At 40.9% G+C, this 26,953-nt stretch overlaps 1 protein-coding gene across 1 annotated transcript in view; it reads left to right on the forward strand.

Annotated features, from left to right (window-relative positions):
* The first annotated feature begins 14,330 nt into the window (after positions 1 to 14,330).
* Positions 14,331 to 26,953, forward strand: part of TMOD3 (tropomodulin 3) — a 98,667-nt gene continuing 86,044 nt past the window's right edge. Inside the window, exon 1 of the mRNA XM_068962602.1 lies at positions 14,331 to 14,429. The gene's annotated coding sequence lies outside the window, so the exon portion shown is untranslated. The remainder of the gene's footprint in view (positions 14,430 to 26,953) is intronic.

Here is a 26,953-nt window from a genome sequence, read left to right on the forward strand (position 1 = left end):
TCTGTTCTTCTTGTTGGTAGTTTGAAATTGATCATGGCATGGAAATTGATAAATGTTATAAATCAAGACTTTCCCCTATCTCACCTATCCCCAGGTTGCTGGTTCATGCCTCTACCATCAGCATAGCACTGGGTAAAATGGACACAGTTTTTCTTCTTCTTTTTTTTTGTATACATGTTTTGGTTACCATGTTGCCAAAGGGAAGAACACTTCTGTTTCTTAGTTGTCTTTCTCCTTTCCCTTCAGATTTGTTGCAAATTTATTCAAGTGCAGAGACCCTGACATGCCCCACTAAGTAAGGCTTTTTCCTTTCTGGTCTCATTTACTCTCTTTCTTGCCTTCTCCCCTAAGAAATCTTGGATCCTACACAGAGTATTTCCTGCAGCCCCAAGATATTGTGGACCTGGGGCTAAAGCAGTTCTTGGGAAACCCTGGCAGGAAGAAGGAAAAAGGTCAGGACTTGATAGTGACTGTGCTGCAGTTGTTGATAGTATTAAAGCAAAATAATGGGATATTGTCAAAATTTAGCACTGTTTTTAGCTTATAAAATAGTTAGGTCAAATGTATATAGAATATATTAAATCAAATATTATTAATCAACTTATCATTACCTGTGTTTTTGAAGTAGCTTTAAAGGTGGCATTTCCATGAGTATTCACGTAACTATTAGAAGATAAACTTAAATTTAGAGGGCCTATATATCATTTAATTAACCTAGGACTTCATTTCCCCATCTCCACAGTGTTTGTAAGTAGAAGTTCCTTCATGATCCTGAGCATGGTTAATCCCTTACTATCCATCATGGTGGAGCATAATGTATATACAATATCTTTATACATATGCATTTTGTCAAATATTATGTCAAGATATTTGGCAGCATCTGGACAATTGATTGAAGGGAGGTCATCTTTCCCCAGATGACCTCCTTTCCCCTGTTAGACTTGTACAGGCCCACCCTAAGTGTAAAATCATTCACCTGGACTTACAGGCTCCTGTCACCAACACCCATCCCAGCATATGTGGAAGATAACTTTTAGGAGATATTCTGGAAGTCTAGAGAGATCATGTCATTAGTCCAGCACATCTCCCCATCCGCCAGAAGTGTGTAGTGAAAGCTGCTTTATCCTCATTAGCACAATTAAATTCCTGCCTTTCATCTTAGTAGGGCATAACATAAATAAATGTCGTGTGAGTGTGTGTGTATTGCCAAATATCTACCTGGGTATTTGGCTGCATCTGGACCACTGATTGAAGGGAGATATTCTCTCCCCAGCCCCATTTCCCTTGTTCTTTTTAGAGCTGTTTTAGGCCCAGGTTGAATATGAAATCACTCACTAGAAATTGCAGCTTAGGTCACCAACCACCAAATTTCACAGCACTATGGAAGATAACTCTTAGGGAAGCCTGGAAATCATTTCATTGTTCCAGCACCAAATCTCTCCATATGCCTAAAGTATATGAGTGAAAGTGCTTTCATCTCCATCAACATGCTTAGGCCCCTTCCTTCCATTTGTGTAGGATATATTGTATATAAATATTTTGTACATTAAAGATTGCCAAATACTATAAAGGAGGTATTTGGCCAAAGCTGGACTCCTGATTGAAGGGAGATGCTGTCTCCCAGTCTCTCTTCCATCCCCTCTCTCAGTGTTGATACGGGCCTAGGTTAGGTAGAGAATCGCTAACCTGAAGGGGCTCGTGCAACTCACCCATCTTAAAGCATGCATTTCATCTTACAATACAAGCCCATCTCCATTTAAAAACTCACAAAACATCCCAAGGCCTATACTCCTCAAAACAATTTCCATAAGGGAAGCCTGGCACATCAAATCAAAAGAACGGCTGCTTCCCTTCCAGACAGAAATGTGGCCCCTGGCAGGGCACCAGCATTAAGGAAACCAGTGTGTTCTGAATAACTGCCATGAGAACATTTCAGTCAAACCTGAAACCGATTTAAGCATCAACATGCTTTAAGTGTAAGATAGCCCTTTAAAAGTTCCAAGAGTTTGAGGATATTTTCCTTTTTTGTGGTCATGATGTACTTAGCCCTCTTCTAGGCACTGTGAAGGAGACAGGAAGTGTGAGATTATTATAATTTGACCTGTGCTTCTGGGTTTTGGGGTAGAGTGCCCTTTTGAAAAGTAGATACCATTTTTTAGCTCAAGTATTGATTGCATATGCAAAAACTAGCAGGGAGCAGGGAGCTGTGAACACTGGGTTCTGTGCTGTGTTACCTATCCCCAGGAGAACTGTTTCTGGAGTTGGATTTGAAATCATGGTTCTGTAGCTTCCTTCTTCTCTTCCACTAATGAAGCAATGATAGCTTTATTCATTGTAATGAGCAGGGAACTAAGAAAAATTTTAGCTTTGCCTTCCAGTAACAGTAACAGTTTCCCCTTATTGCTCCTAATTTAGAACATCCCTGCCACTCACTGTGCCATCCTCAATACTCAAGGATGGAGACACATGCAAAGGAAAGGTGTGAGAATGCTTGGGAGCATCAGGCATGCCCTCTGGATGAAAGTCACATGATCAGCCCCCTGGTAACAAGCTGGAGAGAGAAAAGTACCCAGAACTTCAAGGATGTAGTCACTGTTCTTGCTCCCAACTCTAGGTCAGATCAAATTTTATTTTGTGGTTCAGGAGTTTAGTAGTGTGGAGGGGCTAGGTGCTGTGGAAAAGGCAGATGCAAATCAATGTTTTTCATTTGCCTAAGGGTAGAAGCAAGCTCTGCTCAGCTTACCTCTTTCTCCTCTGCCCATAACAGCTATGATTAAACATTCAGAAGATGGATGAAGGAGGAGTGGCAAAGTTTGAATTTATAACCTGCCTGTGCTAGGAAGGTTGTACACATATCAGAGATTATCTCAGTTCTGTGGTGCATCGTTGACTTGGAGGAGGGTGAAGGAGACTAGACTTTTCTCTGACATCTTCCATGGTAGTCATTCTGAGCACATTGGCTCTGCTAGTTGGTATGGTGGAAGGGCACCATACCAACAGATTTGGAGACTGACTCCTAATCCCATCACCAACACTTAGCAGGTATATGATCATGGGCAATTCATTCAATTGCCTGACAATTATAGACTATATAGGGGGAAGAGCACTGGATTTGGAGTCAAGACACTTGGACACTTGGCTCCATACTTTCTTAGCTGGGAGACTATGGGGCAAGTCACTCAGTCTCTCAAACCTAAGGTTCTTCAGTTATACTATAAGGGGAATAATCTTCACTAACTACCTCACAGAGTTGTGGTGAGAATATAATCAGCTATTGGGATGAAAACACTATACTGGAAAGGGCTCTACAAAAGTGGGAGATCATTTTTTATTATCTATTCACTACTGTTTTCCACTGCCTCTTGAATCTGTTTTCTTTTCTTCTAAGCAACAATTACATCTTTCACGTGTTTTTGAATATGGGGAATTGAAGCATGAGTATGATGTCGGGGACTGGAGTTATTTTACTTTCAACATAGAAGTAGGAGAAGTGGTAGGTAGGTGCTGTGGGTGTTAGACATACCAGTGAAGTGTGTGGGGCGGGGTGGGGGGAGCATTTTCCTGGGCCATTTTGACAGCACCCTGGGATGTGGTCAGGACCCTTGCAGAGAGCCTAAGGCTGGACACAAGGGGGAAACAAACAGTAATTAAGAATTGAGGGGAGGGTCTGGAGCACCGCTACTCTCCAGTCAGCTCTGTCACTACCCAGGGGGTGGGTTCGGCTAAGGCTTGAGGTGTGATTGGAGGCCTAGGAAAGAGGACTGTTGTTAGGGCCCCAGCAGCTGTGTAACAGGCTTGAGCCCTAATAGCAAAGGGGAGAAAGTATGACTTGTGAGGTCAGCTCTCCCAGGCATCAGCTGCTTTGTTATCACCAGCAACCTTAGCCCTGATCAGTATTATTTTCTGCTAAGATATTGAAACATAGCCTCAAGGGACTTTCATAAGCACTGGGAGGCAGGGACTGTCTCATGAATCTTTGCATCTTCAGTAGCATCTAGTAAGGTGCCTTGTACATAATAGGTGCTTAATAAATGTTGCTTGAATTGAAATGTCCTCCAGCCCCATAAGAATCATGCTCCATTTGCCACCAAGTGATACTTTTGGAAAATAATACTGATTTCGATGTCAGCTCTGTGTGGATTCCCTAGTGGCTCAGGCAGTAAAGAACCTGCCTGCAAAGCAGGAGGCCTGGGTTTGATCCCTGGGTCGGGAAGGTCCCCTCAGAAGGGAATGGCTGCCATTCCATTATTCTTGCCTGGAGAATTCCATGGACAGAGGAGCCTGGCGGGCTATAGTCCATGGGGTCACAAAGAGTGAGATAATTGAGCAACTAACACTCTCACTTTTTTTCACTATGTCTGACTTTGGTCAGGTCTTTCATCGAATCTTCATTTCCTTTCTAAAATGAGTGAGTGGATTAGATGCTGTCTAAGGTCCCTTCCAGCTCCCAAATGTTACAATCCTGTGATTCCAAATGTTTCCGTCACCTGTGAACGTGGGTGCTCTATGTGGCTCCTTCTCTCCTCCGTAGGCTTTGTTCAGAGGAAGGGGTCTGAACATTCCACAGAGCTATTTCTTCTTCAGTGGTTTTTACTGTCTTCAGAATAGTTCTAGAGGAGCAGCCTTTTCAAAAAGGACATTTTAAAATATATTTTCTCCTCAATAGTAGAGAAAGAAAGAAGGAAATGTAAAGAAACTGAGCACAGTAAACATGGCATGTTTTTCATAGATTTTTATTTAAAGATGGAGAGAATCTGAGCACATAAAAGCCAATCGCACAGTACACTGTGCGACTGAGAGAAGCTTGTCCAGGATTAACACTTTCCCATGGATAATCTAAATGTGGATAGATAAGAACTGGCCATATGGTGAGATGGATAGAAGGTATACTTTTAAAGGACATTTTATTTTAGTACCAAATTTTGCCAGTGACAATCTTTAGTTAAGAAAGAAATTCTTCGGAACTAAAATTCTCATCTCTGCCACTTTGCTTTTTAAAAAACCCCATTATATTCATGGAATAATATTTATATTTTAATTAAAACTTTATCTTAATTCTGTTTCATCTATTTAAAGAAAATAAGAGCATTTTTCATTGCATTAAAAAATGTAAAATACTTGCATGCCACCAGTGTGTAATACTTTCCCAGTTCAGATGCTTGTAATATGTGACTTTATGTGTCTCTGTATTATTTTGAAAAGAACAAAGGAAATAATACTTTGTAAGCTGTTTAAACTTATAATGGCAATATTTATTTGGCTAAGTGGTTATTGGAAAATGCACATAGTTTCGTTTTTCACTTTGAAACTTTCCAATCAAAGGTAGATATTAATTATATTCATTAGGGAATTGAAGACTAATTTGCCTTTTAAATGTGAAATTGAACATTTTGTGGGAAATGTGTGAAAAAGCAAAATGTATGAAGTGTGAAGAACTTTTCCCATGATAATTAATAAGGATCCCAGGTGGCATAAATAGATGCAGTGTTTGACTCTTTGGAATTTGCCAGCCTGATCTGACGCTAAGGTAAATGTATACTGTTTTAATTAAACAATATCCTTCTGCTTTTAAAAGATAATAATGTATTCATTTGTGTCTGGAATGAAATTTCCAAGTGAAAATGTACAGAACACTAGGAATTAATAAACTTTTCTTTTTAAAAATGAAAGCAAGGACTGATTTAATCTGGATAATTTTAAGACATCTGATCTTTTTAAAATAAATGGTTGGCACCGTGTTCTCATATTAGAAAAGTACATTTGCTAGAAAGGACCTTAGAGTGTCCCTATTATGAAGAAGATAAGAAGAAGACAGACAACCAGAAATAGCCAGAGGAGAAAAAAGACGCTATTATCAAAAGGAAAACACACACACACACACAACATTCAGCTAAACAGTTCACGTTTGTTCCAATAAATGGGAACAAGAACACAGGTAACTCAAAGAGGTTAAGTGTTTTACCTTGATTTTTTTATATAAACTTTGGAATTGCTTTCTTTGTAAAGTATGCTGGAATTCAAAACAGAGAACACTAAAAATAATAAAGTTATATTGTAAAGGCTTGTCCTGGAAAAACAGGAAAACCTATTCTTTCTGCTGCCCTGTTGAACTATACTCAAACTCTTTGTCACTTGGACTGATGACAAAGCCCAAGAAGAAGCACGGAAGGCCTGTGTCGAGTTTTGGTATTTGCTGTCTCACACCTTTTCATGGTCAAGGAGGTATAGTAATTATTTGAAGGATTCTCTTTCAGTCTATGAGGCTGTAATGAATAGGCATTACAGGTGTGCACTTTGGAATCAGAATCTGACTTCTGTTAGTTGTGTGAGTTTCTGCAAATTACCCAGCCTCAGTTTCTTCACTTCTAAAATAAGAATCACAACCCAGCTTCCCATTAGGGCTATCATGAGGATGCATGTGTAAACATTTAGAGCAGTCCCTGGCATATAGAAGACACTTAGATATTAGAAAAATTCTAATCTAAATAAGTATCCATGAATATTAACAACAACAAAGTTCTCCATTTTATGCTGACAGTGTTAGGAATTTAAGAAGGACTGACTCTTACTGGTTTTTGTGTTTTCATCGTCCATCCCCTTTCTGTCAGATAGGCCGTCCCCCATCCCTCCGTGAATCAAATATGAATAAGATGGAGCTGACTCAGGAGTTACTCCTGACCCACCCCCTCACTTAGCTTTTCGTGAATCCCCTGACGTTTCACCCTGCTTGCATTTGCCCTGCTTGCTGGGTGCTCTCCTTTGGATTTGGCAGTCTGGCCTCAGGAGTGACTCCTTGATTTTGGGTCAGTTGTATGTTATGCTTGATTTTGTTATGGACCACCTTCTCTTGGTTTGATCATACAACCTTTCTCTGGGGCTGTAGGAACTGGTGCTCCACACCCTCTCTGCCCTGCTTCCAACTAACTTCTCAGTCCTACCAGTCAGGGAACACAATCAGATGCCCACAGCATCCTGCAAGTGTCCCACATATTGCAGGGCCTTCACAGGAACTAGGTGTATGTGTGCTTTAGTGAGACGGGCTACACTTTGGGCCCAACCAACCTAAGAAATGAGATGCTGTAGGAGAATCAGTGCATGACTCAAAAGGTTTGGTGGTAGAGGTAGAAGCTGGGCAGAGATGGGAGAGCTCCAAACTGTAGACTACTGAACTTACTGGTCCTGAGCAACAGTTTAGAAAAGTGTATTATCCACTTTAGTGGTTTGTAAGCACGTAGAAGTGAAGCAGTGATCTCTAAGAGGCAGCATGCTGCTACTGTTGCTGCTAAGTTGCTTCAGTCGTGTCCGACTCTTGTGCGACCCCATAGACAGCAGCCCACCAGGCTCCCCCGTCCCTGGGATTCTCCAGGCAAGAACACTGGAGTGGGTTGCCATTTCCTTCTCCAATGCATGAAAGTGAAAGTGAAAATGAAGTCGCTCAGTCATGTCCGACTCTTTGTGACCCCATGGACTGCAGCCTACGAGGCTCCTCGGTCCATGGGATTTTCCAGGAAAGAGTACTGGAGTGGGGTGCCATTGCCTTCTCCAAAGAGGCAGCATAGGTTCATGTAACATAAATGGTAGGAAATCATGAGAGTACCGTCCAAAGAACATACAGTGTTTAGATCTCATTGAGACATTTGAGAAAGTCTCACATTTAGATTGAATCTTTAGCTCATGGGCTCCAGGATAGACAAGGAATACTTTGACAGGTTCAAAACTATCTGGACAGGCCAAAGTCCATGCCTGTATCTAAACAGATAAAATTGAATAGAAACAACAGTACAGTTTTCTACTCTTAATCCAAAAACCAACTACAAAAGATAGAATGGAAAAACTGTGACTTAATTACCATCTGTGCGGATAAAGACTTCAGTGTTGACTAAAATCTTAACTGTGAGCAAGAAGTAGAATGTGCCTGCCTAAAAGTTAACTCTAGCTTAAGTGACTAGACAAGGAGTCCTGATAGTTGGCCAAGAATCTGCTATTTGTCCTGGGCTTTGGGCCTCAGCTTTTGGAATGCCTACTTCACTATTATTTCCGTCATCCTTGAACTTTGTCATGATTTGTGTTTATATGTTTTTAAGTGTTATTCTTATATCTAATCAGTCAACAGTATCACTGATAAGAACAAAGTATGTCATTTAGATTTGCTATTATTTTATGAATGTTCATTTTTAGATATAGGCAGGTATTCTAGATTTAATCTTGTGAAAAATCTCTGTTATTTGTTGCAGTTCTATTGCAATATTGTTGCAATATTAAATTATATTGCTGATTGGCTAAGTAAAATCTGTAGTAATTCCTTTATTTTGTGTTAAACATCAATTAGAAAGAAATCAACTCAAAAATTATTAAGAACTTTCAAGCAGTTAAGTAGAGAAATAGGTTGACAGGTACTACAAATAAGGACTGCATTAGCTAGATACCTTAGGAATAACAAGTATATCTTTTTTATTCAATAAATGTTTCTAAAACTTTAAGTAATGATACAAGGAAGGATAAGAAGAGATTATATCATAACTCTATTCTTTGTGGAAATCTTTGGTGTACCTAGAACATATAATTTAAAACAAGAATTTAATTCTTGCTTGGTTACATTTAGGACATGGCTCTTGTTCATCTACTCACCTCAGCTGAAATATGACTCTCTCCAGTGACTGTACGAGTCTTACAGCTCACAGAGCTTGGAAATTATTATGCCTATGCTATGTTAAGCTTTACTATTTAAGTACTAATACTTTAAATAATATTAAAACAGTAAGTTAGATTTTGGCATCAGTTTTTAGGTTTGTGTATCCTAGAAATTTATTTTTTGATAGTGACATTTGTGAGCAGCTTTGGCTTTGGCTGAAAATTTGAATTAGCCCGTTGTCATCTGGCTGAAAGGTGGGTATATTTAGTGCACCTCCAGTGGAGGCACAATAGGATATGAAAATGTGAGGAATGGCAAAATTAATTCCAGCTGATGGCATTAGGGGAAGTTTGAGTGAGAAACAGGCATTTGAGATGCACAATGAAACATGAGGAAGCTTCTAACAAGCAGACATGGGGGTGCTAAGGAAGGATATTTCAAGGTAAAGGCTTAAATCCTTCCTTTAAAATCATACACACCAGCTATGGTGTCTGTCTTCTCTGATTCCTACCTCCCACTGCCTTAACCAACTCCAGGCTCCCAGGAATGAAATCTTTACCTTTTTTGTTACAACTTGATGTCTTCAGCTTAAGTTTTCTCTGCTGGCCTATAAAATACATTAAAAAAAATAAGTATATCAAGGAAACTATTTCCTAAAGAAAACTTTTGATAACAAGAAAATTAAGCTGCTGGCTTTAATTTGCAAATGATGATTCAGTGTAACAGGCTTTATGAGTTACTCTGGCTGGAAATTTAAAGATAACACTAATTAGGCTTGTAATACATTAATTAAAGTTACTGTGTCACTTTATCAATCACTTTCACTCTCACTAAACCCTGAAAACAGGAAGTGTACTCTGTTCCTTACTCAAATATTTTACCTAACAGCCTCAGATTTGTTCTCTTCTGTACGTTAAACTTAATGAAAGTGAAAGTGAAATTCAAGTCACTCAGTCATGTCTGACTCTTTGCGACCCTGTGGACTGTAGCCCACCAGGCTTCTCTGTCCATGGGATTCTCCAGGCAAGCATACTGGAGTGGGTTGCCATTTCCTTGGAGTGGGTTGCCATTTCCTTCTCCAGGGGATCTTCCCGACCCAGGGATCAAACCCAGGTCTCCCGCATTAGAGGCAAATGCTTTAACCTCTGAGTCACCAGGGAAGCCCCAAACTCCCCCATGCGTTTAGCCCCACTTCAAGTAATTGAAGTAACTTTCTTCAGTGGGGGAGGGGTGCCATACCACTTCTATTTCAGAGGCTTGCCTTTCATGGACTAGTCACTGCAGTAGTCAGCTTTGCTAGGTCAGTCTATAGTAACAAACAAACCTAACTCTCGTTTACTTCCTGCTCACATTACATGTCAACATTTGCTTTTGGCCAAACCTCTGATTCCATGTGACCTGTTCTAAAACCCAGGCAGAAGGACAAGACTTGATCTGAGACATGCCATCCTCCTGGTAGAAGGAAAGAGTAAGCAAACGGGTGGAAAGAGTAAGCACATTGGTGGAAATAGCATTCTTAGAGCCTCCACCCAAAGATGTCTTATTGTCACTTCCACTCATTTTACTGGCCAAAGAAAATTCATGTTTATAAGTTTTGCGATGATGATATTAAAACATTCGTGTGAAGAAAGAAGGAAAAGAAACCTGAAAATATATACAGGGAGGCACTCCAAATCATATAACAGTGGGTAAAGCAGTCCTTACAGGAGAGCAAATAATTGGGAACAATATTGAAATCTGCCATTTAGTTAGATTATTTAGTCAGATTAACCTTTTAGTTAGATTACCCTTTCCACTTAATTATGTAAATATAATTTTCAAGTTTTGTCTTTTTTTTTTTCTTTTCCACAATTGTGCTTTTCGAACTGTAAGCTAATAATGGCAACTCACAAAGCGTAGTCCTTTAAAAAGAAAGCTCTGTCTCCATTTCAGGATGAGTTTCACTGGATCTTGCCTGTGGAGCCAAATCCTATCACAGCTGGTGTTTATGGCTGCATCAGAACCTTGACTGGTCTTTACCATGAACCCTGTGGTTCTGTGTCCCACTCATGTGCAGGAGGGGGAAGGAAGGTTATTTCATGTATTTATTGAATACCTACTATATGTCAGGCATTGTTGCAGATGCTAGGGAGAGAGGGGTAAATGATGTGAACTCCTGGAGCTTACATTAGTATATCAAGCAAGATGTTAGGTAGCAACAGGGTGCTAAGAAGACAAATTAAGGGGAGAAAGGGTAAGATGATCAGAGAAGACATTTCAGAGGTGACATTTGAACAGAACCTTCGTGAAAATGAGGGCATGAGCCAGGAGTATTTGGGAGGAATGCATTCTTCAGTATACTGGAAAGAACTTGAAGTGACTGGAGCAGAGAGAAAGAGTGTGTGTGTGGCAGGAAATAAAACAATCACATAAGGACTGGTGGGCGTGGTAACTTTGGATTGTATTGGAAATATTTTGGGAAGCCCTAAGTGGTTTGGAGCAGGGGGTGACATGATCTCATTTGTTTTAAAAAGACCCATTCTGGCACTTGTATAGAGAAATAGATTATAGTTAGAGAGAGAAAGCAATGAGGAAGATTCTGGGTTTTGTTTTGCTTTTACAGTTTTATCCAATACTCAAATGTTATTCTTAATGCCTCTGGCCCCATTTGTGATATTTAATGTGTGTGGGTTTAGGAGATTCATATTTGTCAGCCTTGTCATTATAATATGATAACACTTGTCTGAAGAAAGGAAAAGAATCCATCACCAAATCACTTTATTTTCAAAAGATGAAGGCATTTGTTAGGGACAAGTTAAAGAGCTAAAAAAGAAAATATATTTAGTGTATGCCTAATACCAAAGGAAATGGCAACCTACTCCAGTATTCTTGCCTGGAGAACCCCATGGATGGAGGAGCTTGGTGGGCTACAGTCCACGGGTCGCAAAGAGTCAGACATGACTGAGCGACTTCACTTTCACTTTCAATACCCCGTATTGGAAGGTCAGGGAGGAAATGTGTCATCTTTAAATCAGTCAGATACTGAATTAAAAGCCCTCTCTGCCTAAAGAGTAAAGCAGAAGAAGCCATATTACTGCAAAGTCCTGAAAATAAACCATATCTGGATAACCCTGCTCCCTTGCTTTTTCAGACACTCTGGTTTGTCAGTTTTTCCTGAGGTGTAGCATGAACTCACAAGAGACTTTCTGGTTAGCCACAATACCTATATATTAACTTATAATGAAATCTAGAACTATCAAATGAATCCACATATTCAGCTCTTCCAGTAAGAGCATCATCTTCCTGGACTGTATTAGAAAAATTTTTAATGTACCTTAGATGTGGTCACAGCAAGGAGATCCAGCCAGTCCATCCTAAAGGAAATCAGTCCTGAATGTTCATTGGAAGGACTGATGTTGAAGCTGAAACTCCAATACTTTGGCCACCTGATTCGAAGAGCTGACTCATTTGAAAAGACCTCAGTGCTGGAAAAGATTGAAGGCATGAGGAGAAGGGGACGACAGAGGATAAGATGGTTGGACGGCATCACCGACTCAATGGACATGAGCTTGAGTAAGCCTCGGGAGTTGGTGATGGACAGGGAGGCCTGGTGGGCTGCAGTCCATGGGGTCGCAAAGAGTCAGACCTGACTGAGCGACTGAACTGAACTGAACTAAGATGTAGTCACAGATTATCTTAAAGAATTTGATGAAATTTAGGAGACAATCTGATCAATGGTGGAAAGCATGCTAGAATTTGAGTCAGGCTACCTGGACCACCTGACCTGCCTCTTGAGAAATCTGTATGCAGGTCAGGAAGCAACAGTTAGAACTGGACATGGAACAACAGACTGGTTCCAGATAGGAAAAGGAGTACATCAAGGCTGTATATTGTCACCCTGCTTATTTAACTTATATGCAGAGTACATCATGAGAAATGCTGGACTGGAAGAAACACAAGCTGGAATCAAGATTGCCAGGAGAAATATCAATAACCTCAGATATGCAGATGACACCACCCTTATGGCAGAAAGTGAAGAGGAACTCAAAAGCCTCTTGATGAAAGTGAAAGAGGAGAGTGAAAAAGTTGGCTTAAAGCTCAACATTCAGAAAACGAAGATCATGGCATCCGGTCCCATCACTTTATGGGAAATGGATGGGGAAACAGTGGAAACAGTGTCAGACTTCATTTTCTGGGGCTCCAAAATCACTGCAGATGGTGACTGCAGCCATGAAATTAAAAGACGCTTACTCCTTGGAAGAAAAGTTATGACCAACCTAGACAGCATATTCAAAAGCAGAGACATTACTTTGCCAACTAAGGTCCGTCTAGTCAAGGCTATGGTTTTTCCAGTAGTCATGTATGGATGTGAGAGTTGGACTGTGAAGAAGGCTGAGCACTGAAGAATTGATGGTTTTGAACTGTGGTGTTGGAGAAGACTCTTGAGAGTCCCTTGGACTGCAAGGAGATCCAACCAGTCCATTCTAAAGATCAGTCCTGGGTGTTCTTTGGAAGGACTGATGTTGAAGCTGAAACTCCAATACTTTGGCCACCTCATGCAAAGAGCTGACTCATTTGAAAAGACCCTGATTCTGGGAAGGATTGAGGGAAGGAAGAGAATGGGACGACAGAGGATGAGATGGTTGGATGGCATCACCGACTCGATGGACATGGGTTTGGGTGGACTCCAGGAGTTGGTGATGGACAAGGAGGCCTGGCGTGCTGTGGTTCATGGGGTCACAAAGAGTCTGACACGACTGAGCAATCGAACTGAACTGATACTGGGTGTAGCTGGAATGTATCTCAAGCAGGCACTTCAGTCCTCTATCTGGATGCATTTTTTTTTTTTTTTTGAAGAAGGTGTATCAAAGTGGAGCTTGCTCGAAGGAATGGTTTATTCCTGAAGGGCAGACCAGGAAAATTACCGGCGAGTGATTAATGAATGCAAGGTCATGGCTGTTTCCTCTCCTCAGAGCTCAGGACAAAAAAGGCAGCCATTTCATAGGCCACCGGGGAGCTGTCTTCTAAAGTATTCCTGCTCTTTCCCTCCTCACCTCCAGAGTGTCCACCTGCCCCAGCTCCTGGCTAAGCAGCTCTTCTATTTTTTCTCCCACTGACATCAGTTCAGTTCCACTGCCTGGCGTACAGTTTGTAGCTAAAATGCGAGGTTGGGATGGGGCTGAAACAGATCTCTGCAACATCATCCCTGGTTTCATACCTAAGGAACTCACTAGGGTCACTATGCCCTTGAGGCGACATCTCCTTATTTATGTCTCTCTCGTGTCTTGGCCTTTGTTTCCTTTCCTATCAGTTTTTCACAAAAAATTTAGAGGACTCAAAGTCATGTTCTCACATTAGCAACCAAGCATACAAGTCCTGCCTTGAGTCCCTCTTGACTAAAAGTCAAAGTAAAAAAGGAAATCTATACTAATAAGCCTTTAGCTTCTGTTTATAGCTCCCAAAGGGTCCAAGGTAGATAATTCCACGAGCAGAGGACGTTTCCTCGGGCTGATGCTAAGTCTTGGTATTCTCAGCCTCTTTCAACGTCCACCAAATAGAAAATACCAGGGTTTCGCCGAGTCGCGCCCTCCTCGCTCGGACTACAACTCCCAGGATGCCTCCTCGACCTGGGAGTGCGCACGCGCGTCTGGGGGCGGAGTGGGAACCAGCGCCGTCGAGCTGGGGGAACGCCGGCGGGTGGATCCGACCACTCCCTGGGAGGCGGACGCAGGCGGACGGGCGGGTACTGGGAACCGAGCGGCAGGCAGTCCCCGCAGGTTTGTGAAGGAGGTCGGTGGCCGCAGCGGACGCCAGTCAGGTAAGCCCAGCCCGGTGCTTTCCAGGAAGGCCGTCTGCGGGCGCGGGCAGGGAGTCGCACCGGCCATGGTGGCTGAGGCGGGAGAGGTTACTGCTTTCCAGCCGCCTGGCTTGCGATCTCCTTCCCTACGGATCCCACTCGGGGAGCGAGGGGACGCTGAGGGCTGCTTCAGAGCTGACGGGCCGGGGTAGCAGCCGTGGGACGTGCTGGGGCGTCGCCCGCTGTGGAGGCGCGCGAACCCCGAGTTGCTGATGAATCACTCGGGGGCCCGGCCTCGCGGGGCTCGGGACCGGCCCCTTCCCCGCCGGGCTGGAGCTCGCGCGGGCCGCTGTCGTGAGAGCTCGAGGTGCCTGCCCTTTCCCCCTCGCCGGGCTGTAGCTCGGGGGACTAGCGTCTAAAGGTTTTTTTCACCAAGACTCCTTCAAAGATTTGATTTCTGCTTGGTTAAAGTTGGAAAGAAAAAAAAAAAAAAAAAAAAAGCAGGGCACACCCTTTCCTTTTTGATTGAAATCTGGCTTGTCTTGCGTTCCCCGTTTTGATCTATTTGCTCTTAGAATAAGTTCCTGGCTCCCATGCAGGACAGCTGGATCCGGCTGTGAAGTTTGTACGTTGGTTTGTTTTGAGGACGTGACTGGGTCGTTATATTTTTGCTTACAGAAATTGGGGTGTTACCTCTGCAAGCTTGCATTCTCATTACAAACAACTGAGAACAGACATGGGGTTTTTTTTTGTTGTTTGTTTGTTTTTTTATGTTTAGTTCAGAATCGCATTTCCAACTTGCCCTTGGCTTCTCTTAAAACCAAAAGTCATCTGGTAATGAACATTGCAGTAAAACGTAATCCCAGGAGGTCGTACTTGAACAGGAAATAAGCCTGTGGAGATTTAAGCTAGTTATGTGCGGTCTCCCTTGGTTTGTAACGTTTTCGTGCACCTCGTGTTTCTTTTTTCTGAGAATTCCTTCAGATTAATTTTTCAGATTAAATTTATTAATTAATTGGCCTGTCCAAAAATATATTAGGCTTAGAAAAATAATTTTCTTCAATCTCATTTGCCTTTGCTAGTCTCTCCTTCCTAGTCCTAGGCACCTTTTAAAAGTTTTATTTATTTGCTTGTTCTGGATCTTCATTGCCTCAGGCAGGCTTTCTCTAGTTGTGGCAAACGGGGGCTGGGGGGCTGTTATTCTTCCTTGGGTGGGAGGACTTCTCATTTCGGTGACACAGGTTAAAAGGCCAAGCGACTTTGCAGCACACAGGCTCAGTATTTGTGGCTCTCAGGCTTAGTTGCACACCGCCTGTGGAATTTTACCCTATCAGGGATTGAATCCGTTTCCCCTGCCTTGGGAGACGGACTCTCATCCACTGTATCACCAGGGAAGTCCTTTGGCACCTTTTTTTTTTTTAACCGTCTCACTTCTTTAAGAGCCAAAGTTATTTTATTAGAATACTTAGAATCACTTAACACATTTCTAGGAAAGGAAGAAAAAGGGAAAATGTCAGATGCAGTGTATTTTGGCTTGTTTAGCTTGCTTGCTTTCAAAGCTCTCAGGATTTCTAGTTTGCTCATCTTTAAAATGAGGTTGTTCGGCCAGATGACCCCAAGATTATCAGCCCTAAATACCTGACTTTAAAAATTCATTTTGTTCATTCAGGAAACATTGGGCACACCTGTCATTCCAAGCCTTTGTACTAGGCAGAAAGGAACAAAAATAGTTCTTTAGGATGTCACTGACCTAATAATGCTCAATTTGTGTGTGTTGTTATGACTAATTCCAAAGTTTTGTGGTATATCTTCCAGGTCAAATAACTCTGCAATGAATAACTTCACCTAAAGCTAAATACAGGTCAAATCCAGTTACAGTGCTCAGGTTCCTCTAATCAGATTTTTCAACTTTCAGCTGCTGGTTTATTTAAATGAAACACAGATTCATCACAACAGAAAGGACTTGAATGGGGTAGAGTGGCTCTTCTCACCATAAATTACCCAGTGTCTGGTAGGTTTGAAGTGGCGCTTTTGTATCTTCTGGTCAGATAGGCAGTACTGTAGTTGCATTGGGAGATGACACTTTGAATATGAAGGGCTGAGAGATGCTTTAGGGTGTTTATAATGACAGTTGAAAGACCAGTGCTAATAGCTGTGATATGAGATGCATAGCAATGGCTTTTTCCAACTCTCTTTCATTACTAAAAAATAATAATCCTTCTAACAAAAATAATTTCCTTAACAAGGTTTCTCCCTTTCTTTTTTCTCTCTTGCTCCTTCCCTTCTCCTTTCTCTTTGTTGTATTCTTTTTTTCCCATCTCTTCCTCTTTTACCCTCACATGTTTTCACTCACATTAATTAGGTAATTCACTGATTGAACATGTGTTTTGCCCCCACCTGTACAAGACCCTGTCTTAGGCTTTTGGTGAATACAGACATAAAGATACTTTTTTTTTTGTCTGAGAGTCTGCTGTCTCTGAGATTAGGCATGTGTACTTGTTTATAGTTCAGAGCACTGTAAGCTTGTCTGTAGGGAATAAAAACATGCTGTAGGATTTCAGAGGGAGAGATCTTCAACAGTCATGGGAGTAGGTAACAAATGAAGTCATCTTTTTCCCACTAAGTGATCATCTGCATTCCCCTAGGCTATACTCTCTATACTGTTTGAATGTATTTATGATATATCTACATAGAGTAGAGTGCAACTTCATAAGTTTATTTATTTGGAATCTGGCGTGAGGTGGCTTTATGAAAATCAGTTAGATCTGAGCACTGTCCTGTGGAGGGTAAGAGGTGGTGAAGATGGAAACAGACCTGGATGGAGGCACGGAGGAGGACTCAGTGATAACAGTAGAAAAGGTCTCAGTGAGTTTTAGGTGTCTGTGTGATGTACACTGCTGTTGTTATTTAAGATATGTTATCTTTTAAAGATCAAATTACCTGGCAAATTATTCTTCATGCTTTTCAGTTGTCCTTAAATTTAAACATACATGACTGTCTTGATTGAAGTAGTTGAGAGCCTTATTCTTTGGGTTTGCCAGGCTGCCTTTTCCGTTCTCAGTTTTATTTCAGACCCTCTAAAATGACAACTATAAAATCATATTAGAAAACAAAATTTTACTGAACTTCTCACAGTCCATTAGGCACGTATTGAAATTTGTGAATAGTCAAAGTTGATTTGACATTAATGAAACCAGAACATGAACACATATACTTTTGATCTATATACCTATAGGCATCTGTAATCCATTAGATGGTTTACAATAACGAAGGAATAGAGGGGTGAATAGCGAGTAATTGAACATGTGTGTGGTATTCTAAAATTTCATTTGAAACAAAATCATTAACTGCTGTCTTGAAGCAGAGCACTACATTATATATATTTTTTTTTACTGAGGTATAATTCACATTCTATAGAATGCACACATCTTCAGTATCCAGTTCAAGGAGTTCTGTCCATTTTATACACTGTAACTTCTACTAATGAGATAGAACATATTTTTATCACCATAGAAAGTACCCTCATGCCCTTTCCAGCCGTTTCCTTTACACATTCTCCAAAGCCCACCACTTTCTTACTCCCTGTTTCTGACACCATAGGTTTGTTTTGCCTAGTCTTGGACTTGACATAAATGGTAACATAATGCTTCTGAGATTTGTCAGTGTTGTGTGTATCAGTGGTAGGTTGTATCAGTGGTTCCTCTTTTACTGATGGATAGTATTCCATTGTATGAATATACTCCAGTTTGTGTATCTCATTTCCTCTTGATGGATATTTGGGCTATTTCTAGATGTGAGTTGTTAGGAATAAAGTTGTTATGAACATTTTATGAGTCTTGTGCGGATAAGTGTTTTATTTCTCTTTATAAGTTCCTAAGAGTGGATTTACTGAGTCATAGGGTAAGATGTACATTTAATTTTATTAAAAAGTTGCCAAACAGGTCTCCAGAGTGGTTTATGTGAGTTCTAGTTGCCAAATTTTAATTTTAAATGTCGCCAAATTTTAGTGCCATCAGCTCTTTTTATTTTAGTCATACTAAAAGATATATGGTACCTCACTGTGCTTTTAATTTGCCTTTTTTTTTTTTTTTTTTTTATGATTAAGGATGTTGAGTGCTTTGCATGCTTGCAGGCTCAGTGTGTCTGATTCTTTGCCACCCCCTGGACTTAGCCCACCAGTCTCCTCTGTCCATGGGATTTCCCAGGCAAGAATACTAGAATGGGTTGCCATTTCCTCTTCCAGGGGATTTTCCTGACCCAGGGATAGAACCGGGTCTCTAGCATTGCAGGCAGACACTTTACCCTCTGAGCCACCAGGGAAGCCCTGAGGCTGCTCAGTATTGTGTTAATATAGAAAGCATTCATTGGGGTCAAGGAATGGTCCTGAGGCCAGCCATCTTTTCAGGGTGAGGAAAGCCAATATACCCTTTATAAACTTAGAGGATCTGCATGTACACGTAATTGGTTTTGATACTCTTACCAGTAAGTTCCCCTGTTTAAGTTACATGATTGGTCTGTTAATCTCTATACTCTCTTCTGTGGAAGAAAGCAGGAGGGCACCTGCCTTTGTTCAGCACGCACGTGCACACACACACACACACACACACACATGTATAAGGCTTCCCTGGTGGCTCAGATGGTAAAGAATCTGCCTGGAACGCAGGAGACCCAGGTTCAGTCCCTCGGTCGGGAAGATCCCCTGGAGAAGGGAATGGCAACTCACTCCATTATTCTTGCCTGGAAATTCCCATGAATAGAGGAGCCTGGTGGGCTACAGTCCACGGGTCGGACACAGCTGAGCGACTGACACACATATATATACACATAGACACATATATATATATAACCCATGCATTGTAGTTTTCATCTTTCTGCTACACTACTTCAGTCCAATCCTTTTTGCCATACAGTTCCTGAATTTGTCTTAAAACAATTTCCAAGGTTGGTTCTTTTTTCTTGGCTATCAGATTATCAGATTTTATTGACTGATAATGCAATACAGTAACATTTTAAAAAGAACATCACCTTAATCATATTACTCTAATATAACTATTTTGTTTTTTCTCATTTCCTTCCAGGCTTTGTTCATCCACATACATATTTTTGTATGGTTGAAATCATAGTGTACATGTCCTTTTCTGTGGTAACCAGTGGACACCGTGTTTTGTATGTGGGTCACCCTTGTTAGTACAAGACTAACAAAGCTGGAGATGGAGATGAGACCACTAAGGGACTTAGCAGTGGGAAATCTTGAAACTAAAGCTTGATTGAAACTGAAGTAGAAGACAGTTGAAATTTTCGAAGATAGGGTTACCCTTCCATGGAAATGCAGGACAACTTTGGTTTCCTTATTCTTTTTCTTTTTAATGTATAACAGCTTTATTGAAATATAATCACATATACAGTTCACCTGAGGCAAAGAGCCGACTTATAGGAAAAGAACCTGAAGATAGGAAAGATTGAAGGCAGAAAAAGGGGACGACAGAGGATGAGATGTTTGGATGGCATCACTAATTCAATGGACATGAGTTTGGGCAGATAGTAAAGAACAGGGAAGCCTGGTGTGCTACAGTCCAGGAGGTCGAAAAGAGTCAGACACGACTGAGCAACTGAATAACAGCATACAGTTCACTCATTTAAAGTATAAAAGACAGTGGATTTCAGTATATTCATAGAGTTGGGTAACCGTCACCACATTCATTTTAGAACGTTCTCATCACATCAAAAAGTAACCCCATGCCCATTAGTAGTCGCTACCCACTTTCTCCCAACCCCCCTAGCCATAGGTAACTGTTGCACTTTCTGTCTATGAATTTGCCTGTTCTGGACATTTTATATAAATGGAACGGACCTCTTTTGCCCTTATACTCTTTCTTTTTTTCCTCTTTTTGCTTGTTTTCTATTTTTTATTAATTTAAATAATAATAATTTTTAATTATTCACCTTTTAATAATTCACTTTGAGAATTGTACCACAGGCTAGGTTCCTCCACAGACATGCACCCTTTTTGACCTGTAGAGAGACACTCCCTCGGGTATGTGTGCTCAAAAACTTATACCTACTGTTTGAGGGAGGAACGCAAACACACCAAGACACACTTAAACTCTAAGGTAATTGATGCACAGAGATTACTCTTTAAAAGTAACAGTTTCATATCTGGACACATCTAAGCACTAATAGCACTACAGGCACACACATGTGAACATAATTCCTGAAGCACATGTGAGAACACTGGTGAAAATATGGTAAGCTGGGAGGGAGGCATGAGTGGACAAGAGTGAATGAGAACTGATGGCAAGTTGAGTTTATTTCAAGTATTTTCTCCTGGTGTTAAAACACTTCCTGAAACTTTCAATCTGTTAAATCAGTAGCAGTCATCTGATGTTTGTATTATTTAATATGTATCAATATATTGGCTAAGAGGTTAAAGCGTCTGCCTCCAGTGCGGAAGACCCAGGTTTGATCCCTGGGTCGGGAAGATCCCCTGGAGAAGGAAATGGCAACCCACTCCAGTATTCTTGACTGGAGAATCCCGTGGACGGAGGAGCCTGGTAGGCTACAGTCCACGGGGTTGTAAAGAGTCGGACACTTTCACTTTCATAGACTTGTAGGTAAGATTGTTGTAGTTAGCTTAGATTTGGTACAACCCCAGGATTTATTTTTGTTCATGGTGGGTGATTATTAACCCAAGTTAGTATTCTTAAAGAACTGTTCTTCCCCCCTCCCCCTGCCTTTGTCATAATGGCCTCTGGGCTACTTTGCTTGGCTTGAAGATGGGATTGGAGGGTTGGTTGGGATGGGGGAGTGGGGAAGTAGGGAAGCAAGATTATTATGATTAGGAAAAATCAGTAAAGGATTATTTAAAAGTCTACCCCCTCCATTTGTTTGTCCCAAGGAACTATAGTATCTTAGAGAAGATGGTAGAACCATACACCGAAATGGACCTTGGCGGATTTACACATTTTTATCTCTGCCAAGCCCTCTGTGCAGCTACACCTGCTTTTGCTTTGCCACTTTTGAGCCCCTGTTAGTCCTCTTTGTCAAAGAGTCTCACCTCCTATTCTCCCCTAAGACATCATTTGCTCTCCACCAGGGTACAGTTCTTGTCACTGCATTCAGCTTCTTAGTTAGCCTTCCCATCTGCCATTTCCTCTTGTCTATCTTTTCCCACTGCTAAATAGGAGTTCTGGCTTATAACTCCTTCTGAGTCAGATACTAGGGGTGCCTCTTCAAAGAAATGTTTGAACTGGTCCCTGAAAGAACAGATCTCAACATGAGCAGAGGGTGAAAGGACATTTCAGGTGTAATGAGCAGTGTTAACTGAGGGCTGGAGGCAGAAGAGCAGGGAACCATGTTTACTTTGTGGCTGTAATACAGAGTATGTGAGGATCACATCTTCCCCTTTAAGTTTCTTCCTTTCCTTTCCCTGGTTCCCTTCTCATCCTCCTCCCATCCCTTTTTAACATGTACTTTGATCTTCTAGCTTCAAATATAGCTCCGCCCTGCTGTCTGGATACAGGATCCTTCCCTGATCACCCACAGTGATCTCTGAACTTCTGTAGCAGTAATTGCTGGTACCATTCTTTTGTCAGTTATTTATATATTGCCTTGATTTTAAAACACACACACACACACAAAAGCTTTATGTGCATGTCTCATTTTCCCAAAACAGAGTTTATCAATCAGGGTTCTTAGGTCTCAGAACACTACCCGCTTAAGCTAGCTTACTCAAAGGTATGGCAGAAAGGCTGGGAATTATAGTGGGTGTTACCCAGTTAAGATGCCTGAGCTCCTTGCACCGAACTACAGCTGGAACCCAGAGCAGGCACTTGGAAAGCCCCTGTCCTTCCTCCCTCTGAACAGTTTGCATGGGCTCTCTTCAGCTTCTTTCTGTGCCTCCACTCCATTCCAGAGCAGTAATTTGGATTTTTAAAAATATCGTCTGTCTTTGTAACTGAGTCTCTTGGTGCCCTCTTAAATCTTACACCTGGGGCAAATGTCCCAGCCCTGCTCCATCCCCTCCTGACTTCCTCTGTTTTCCTTTGGCTTCTGCTTCCCCCTTAGCCTCAGCTTAATTTGTGACTTTGGCTTGCTATGAGGCTACCTCCAGACTAGACTGGATGATACATGATCTCTCAATTTAGGTTTTGTTTCTCAGCTTTTCAGATTCCTGAAGATGGATTTGATCTGTCTTTCTTAGGCTGGGGTATTCCCTGTATGAACATCTGTGAGGAAGGAGGCATTGTTATGGCTGTGTGCTTCATAAGGCCTGAGGTAAGGGAGGTCTCAGACAAGGGGGTTTAGGCTTGGTCATCCCCAGCCATGCTTACTTTGGTACCGGAGGTCATTGTGTTTCTGTATCTGCACTTCATCTGGCAGATTGACAACTAAAAAGTAGGTGTGTCTCTTCAGATCAGTTTATTGCTATGACTTCTGGCCTGGAAAATCCCATGGACGGAGGAACCTAGTAGGCTGCAGTCTGTGGGGTTGCAAGAGTCGGACATGACTGAGCAACTTCACTTTCCACTTTCTGACCATTAGAATTAACTTTGGGGCATAACAGGCAAATCAGCAGTATTTTTAATATTAAAGATAAATTATCAAAGTTTGTTTTATCATCATCACTTGAAAGATTTCTCATTTTAGAGCAAATTAACTATTTTTTAAACATTTTTGAAATGTATTTCCTAGTTCAGAAGGAATAGAGGAGTAGAATATTGATAATCAATTAAATAAAAAGTGAAAACAAGTTGACTCATTGGGAAAGACTCTGATGCTAGAAGGGAGTAGGGGCAGGAGGAGAAGGGGATGACAGAGGATGAGATGGCTGGATGGCATCACCAACTCGATGGACATGAGTTTGGGTGAACTCCGGGAGTTGGTGATGGACAGGGAGGCCTAGCGTGCTGCAGTTCATGGGGTCACAAAGAGTCGGATACAACTGTGTGACTGAACTGAACAGGTTTTTACTGACTCTTCCGCCAGTCCTGTTAGGACTGGTAAAATCAGGTACGCCCATCATTGATCTCAAATCTTACTGAGTCCCACTCCCTTCTAATTTTGTTATACATTTAGTATCTGCTATGCTGCAAGCCCTGTACTGAGCTGATAATATAAAAATAAGTGCCTGCCCTTAAAAGACTCTTGGCCTATGAAGAAAATAGATATTAAGCAACTGATTATATTATGAGATATATGTTGATAGAAGTGTAGGCAAAGTGGTGACTTAACATCTCTCTTGTACTGCTTTCTTTGTACATTTGTCATCTCTCACTTTTTTATAATCTTTTTTTAGTCTTCATTGCTCTCACCCAGAATTTTCAATTAATTTCTTGGATTATATGGATCTCAGTATGATATCTCATTTACCTAGCATGAACTAATGAAGGTATTCCTTTAAAATGAACTTTGAAGATAATGACTTTATTAGCCAAAATTTATCGAACATTTGCTCTATGTCAAGAACTGTTTTGATTTAGATGTATTCATTTGATGAATTAATATATCAGCTGCCTGAGATAGGTACTATTATTATTCTCATTTTACAGATGAGAAAACAGAGACAAAAGGTCACTCGCTAGCTTGCCCAAGTTTGCAAAGTGAACTATCTGTAAGAAGACTAAGTTCTTTTTAAAAATCTATTTTAAATGTCATTTTTGGTAAAATGCATTCTTTTAAGATGATTTGGAGGACATAGAATTCAGAGTTCATTGTGTTCAGCTGAACATGCATACGCTTGGGCATCAGGTATTATTCTGTGCTACTGATTTGCCTTCTGAGGTTGTTGGCAGTTTGGGGGTAGTTATATTAAATTGTCCCACACTTTTCTCTTTGCCTCCAGCTGTGGCTTCTTGTTGCCAATTACTGCTGTTTCAGCAACTTGCTTCTGTTAGTATGTGGTGTGTAGTAACATAAAAGTAAAAACATGGTAGAAAGTATTTTATAAAGGCAGCATGATAGAGTGTGAAAAACGGATTTTAGGGTCAGGTTCAAATCTCACATCTCATTGTTGAGAAACAAGTTATGTATCCTTGGACAGACTTTATCCTGAGCCTCAGTTTTGTCATCTATGAAATGGGGATGGCAATATTTTAAACATTTTGCTATGAGGAGATGTATTTGCGGAAGTAGCTGACACATAACAGGTATGCAAATAAAAATCATTCCTTTATTTTTCTCTTCATTATGTTGGAGTATGACATACGGCCTCTTTGTTAATCTGAGAACTCAGATTAATGAAAGAAATTTGTTTCTAAGATGTAAGATATAGACAGTCTTATTCTAACTCTTAAAAATTTTAGTTTATAGTTGGCATCATAAGTGCCCATTTGAATATTATCCTAAACTCCTGTTTTGGGTCTTATACTAAGCTCTTAGTAGCCTCCTCCCCTTCTCTGCATTAAATTAAGTTGCCTTTATTCCTTTCTATGTGGCTTTCTTGATTTCCTTTGTTTGCTGTTAAAGGAAAAATGTCCCTTAACCCTTTATAAAAGAATGTATGCCAAGGCAGACATTATGACCTTGGGGACAGTAAACCAAGCTTCTTGACCAATAGCAATGATTTCTAAGATTTCCTTTCTTTCATCACTTCTGCTTTTTTCCAACTATCAGCAGTCTTAAATATTAGTTTTTCTTTCCACCCCACCCCTTCCATTTCTCCTTTCTCCAAAACTATCCCCACTAGCTGAACAGTTCTATTTCATTAGTTTTATATGGTTTGGTTTTTATTGTATGTATATGTATTTCTCAAAGACTATATTTTGATAATTTTTATTATTTATTGGAAGCTCTACTATCATAATATGATGAAAATTTTCAGCTTTTGCACCAAAGGTTTTGTGCCTTCTGTCTTGAAATTCCAATAAAAATCTGTGGCACCCTCTCCTTACAGGACTGTTAGATGCTTCACCCCAAGCAAGTACTCCAGCTCAAGTCACCCCAAAGTTTTTTAAACAGTTTTACTGAAGCATAATTTATGTATCATAAAATTTATCCGCTTTAAGTGTACAGTTAGTAACAGCAAATAACTTTCTCTTCTCAAAAATTATTGAGTGCTGTCTTTAGTCTATAGGAGAATAGTCATCTTGGCCTTCTCCCTTTTTGTTCCTGAGATCACTTGTGGTGGGCTGTGTGATCTTGCTCCTGGTTGCCAAGTGGTTACTTACATGTCTCCATCTGTTGGTCATTGCTTCAGTTATTCACTTGGGATACCATAGTATCTCATTAACACTGACGTTCTCTATGCTCGGGACACAAAGTCAAAGTGTTATGATAGTGCTATTTTCTTGGAGAATGGCTCCTTTTTGGCATTAAGTGAGGGATTCTTTCCTCTTAGGTATTCCTCATTCTTTCCTGTTAGGTATTCTTCACCTGATGAGAATTATACCCTAATTACTACCCCTTGAGACATCAAGACATGTTATGTAAATTGTAGGCATGTGCCTCTCCAAACATAACAGCTTGTCTATGTTAGTCTGAAAATTAATTGCTATGGCAAAGCTTGGTGTGTCCCTGGTCTCCTGAAACTGATTAGGGTAAAATGAGTGGTATCCCTAAAAGTCACACGTGTGCTATTTCTCCAATGTTATGTATGAAATACTTCACCATGTAGGAGTAAGGCACAGCCCAAGGGGAGCATGCATTCATAGCAGGTAGGGCACCAGACACTTAATGAAAGTGCTGGGGCTAAATGGTGTGGTTTATCTTGAGCTTTGTTAACCTTCAGAGTGGAAAAGAGGCCAAGTAGGCTGGGAGGAGCTAGGAAAGGCTTTGAGGAAGATGGACTTGAGCTAATCTTTGAAGGGTATGCAAATTTGGATAGGATGGAGAAGTGAAATTTGGCACTGGGGTAGGGAGGATTGTTGAAGAGAAGTGCAGTCCATTTGGGGCAACCAGTGAGGCACAGATGTAAAGGTGAACTTCAGGATATTTGTGTGACCGTGAGCCAGCTTGATTAGGGCTGAAGATTCCTAATCCTTAGTTAAAAAGTAGAAAGGTGGAGTTTTAGCAAAATCACCCAAGAAACTGTCAAAATACAAAACCATTAACAAATAAAAATTAATTCTAAGCAAACAAGTGTAATGTAGAAGCACTGTTTCAGGAAGCGTAGTTGGGTGACTGTGATCAAGATCGTTAGAGCAGGAAAGCACAAGCTTACGTCAGGCGAGGAGTTCATTTGTCCCTAGGAAAGAGGGCTTGGTAAAGCATTGTTTTCACTTCCCCTCTTTATGAGACTCCAGAAATTTTCCTAGGTACTGGAACCATTCCTGGGAAGAGGCAGAGTCCAGAAACAGAAGTCTTTAAAGGCCTGCACAGAACTTTGGAAAAGCTAAAGTGATTCCTCTTGATGTTTCCTTAGAGGAAAAGCACCCCAAAACTGGCCCCTTCCCAGTTTGAGTTTTAATTATATAGGGCCTTTGGTCCCAAGCTTCTGGAGCTTTGGAGAATTGATAATTATGTATCTCTTTAAATGATTTTTACTATTGGTCTCATTAATTGTTAGGTTTTCCTCTTAATGTTCTGAAATTCTTTTAATAGTACTCTTT

The sequence above is a fragment of the Capricornis sumatraensis genome, chromosome 2 (assembly GCF_032405125.1).
Source record: "Capricornis sumatraensis isolate serow.1 chromosome 2, serow.2, whole genome shotgun sequence".
Taxonomy (NCBI): Eukaryota; Metazoa; Chordata; class Mammalia; order Artiodactyla; family Bovidae; genus Capricornis; species Capricornis sumatraensis.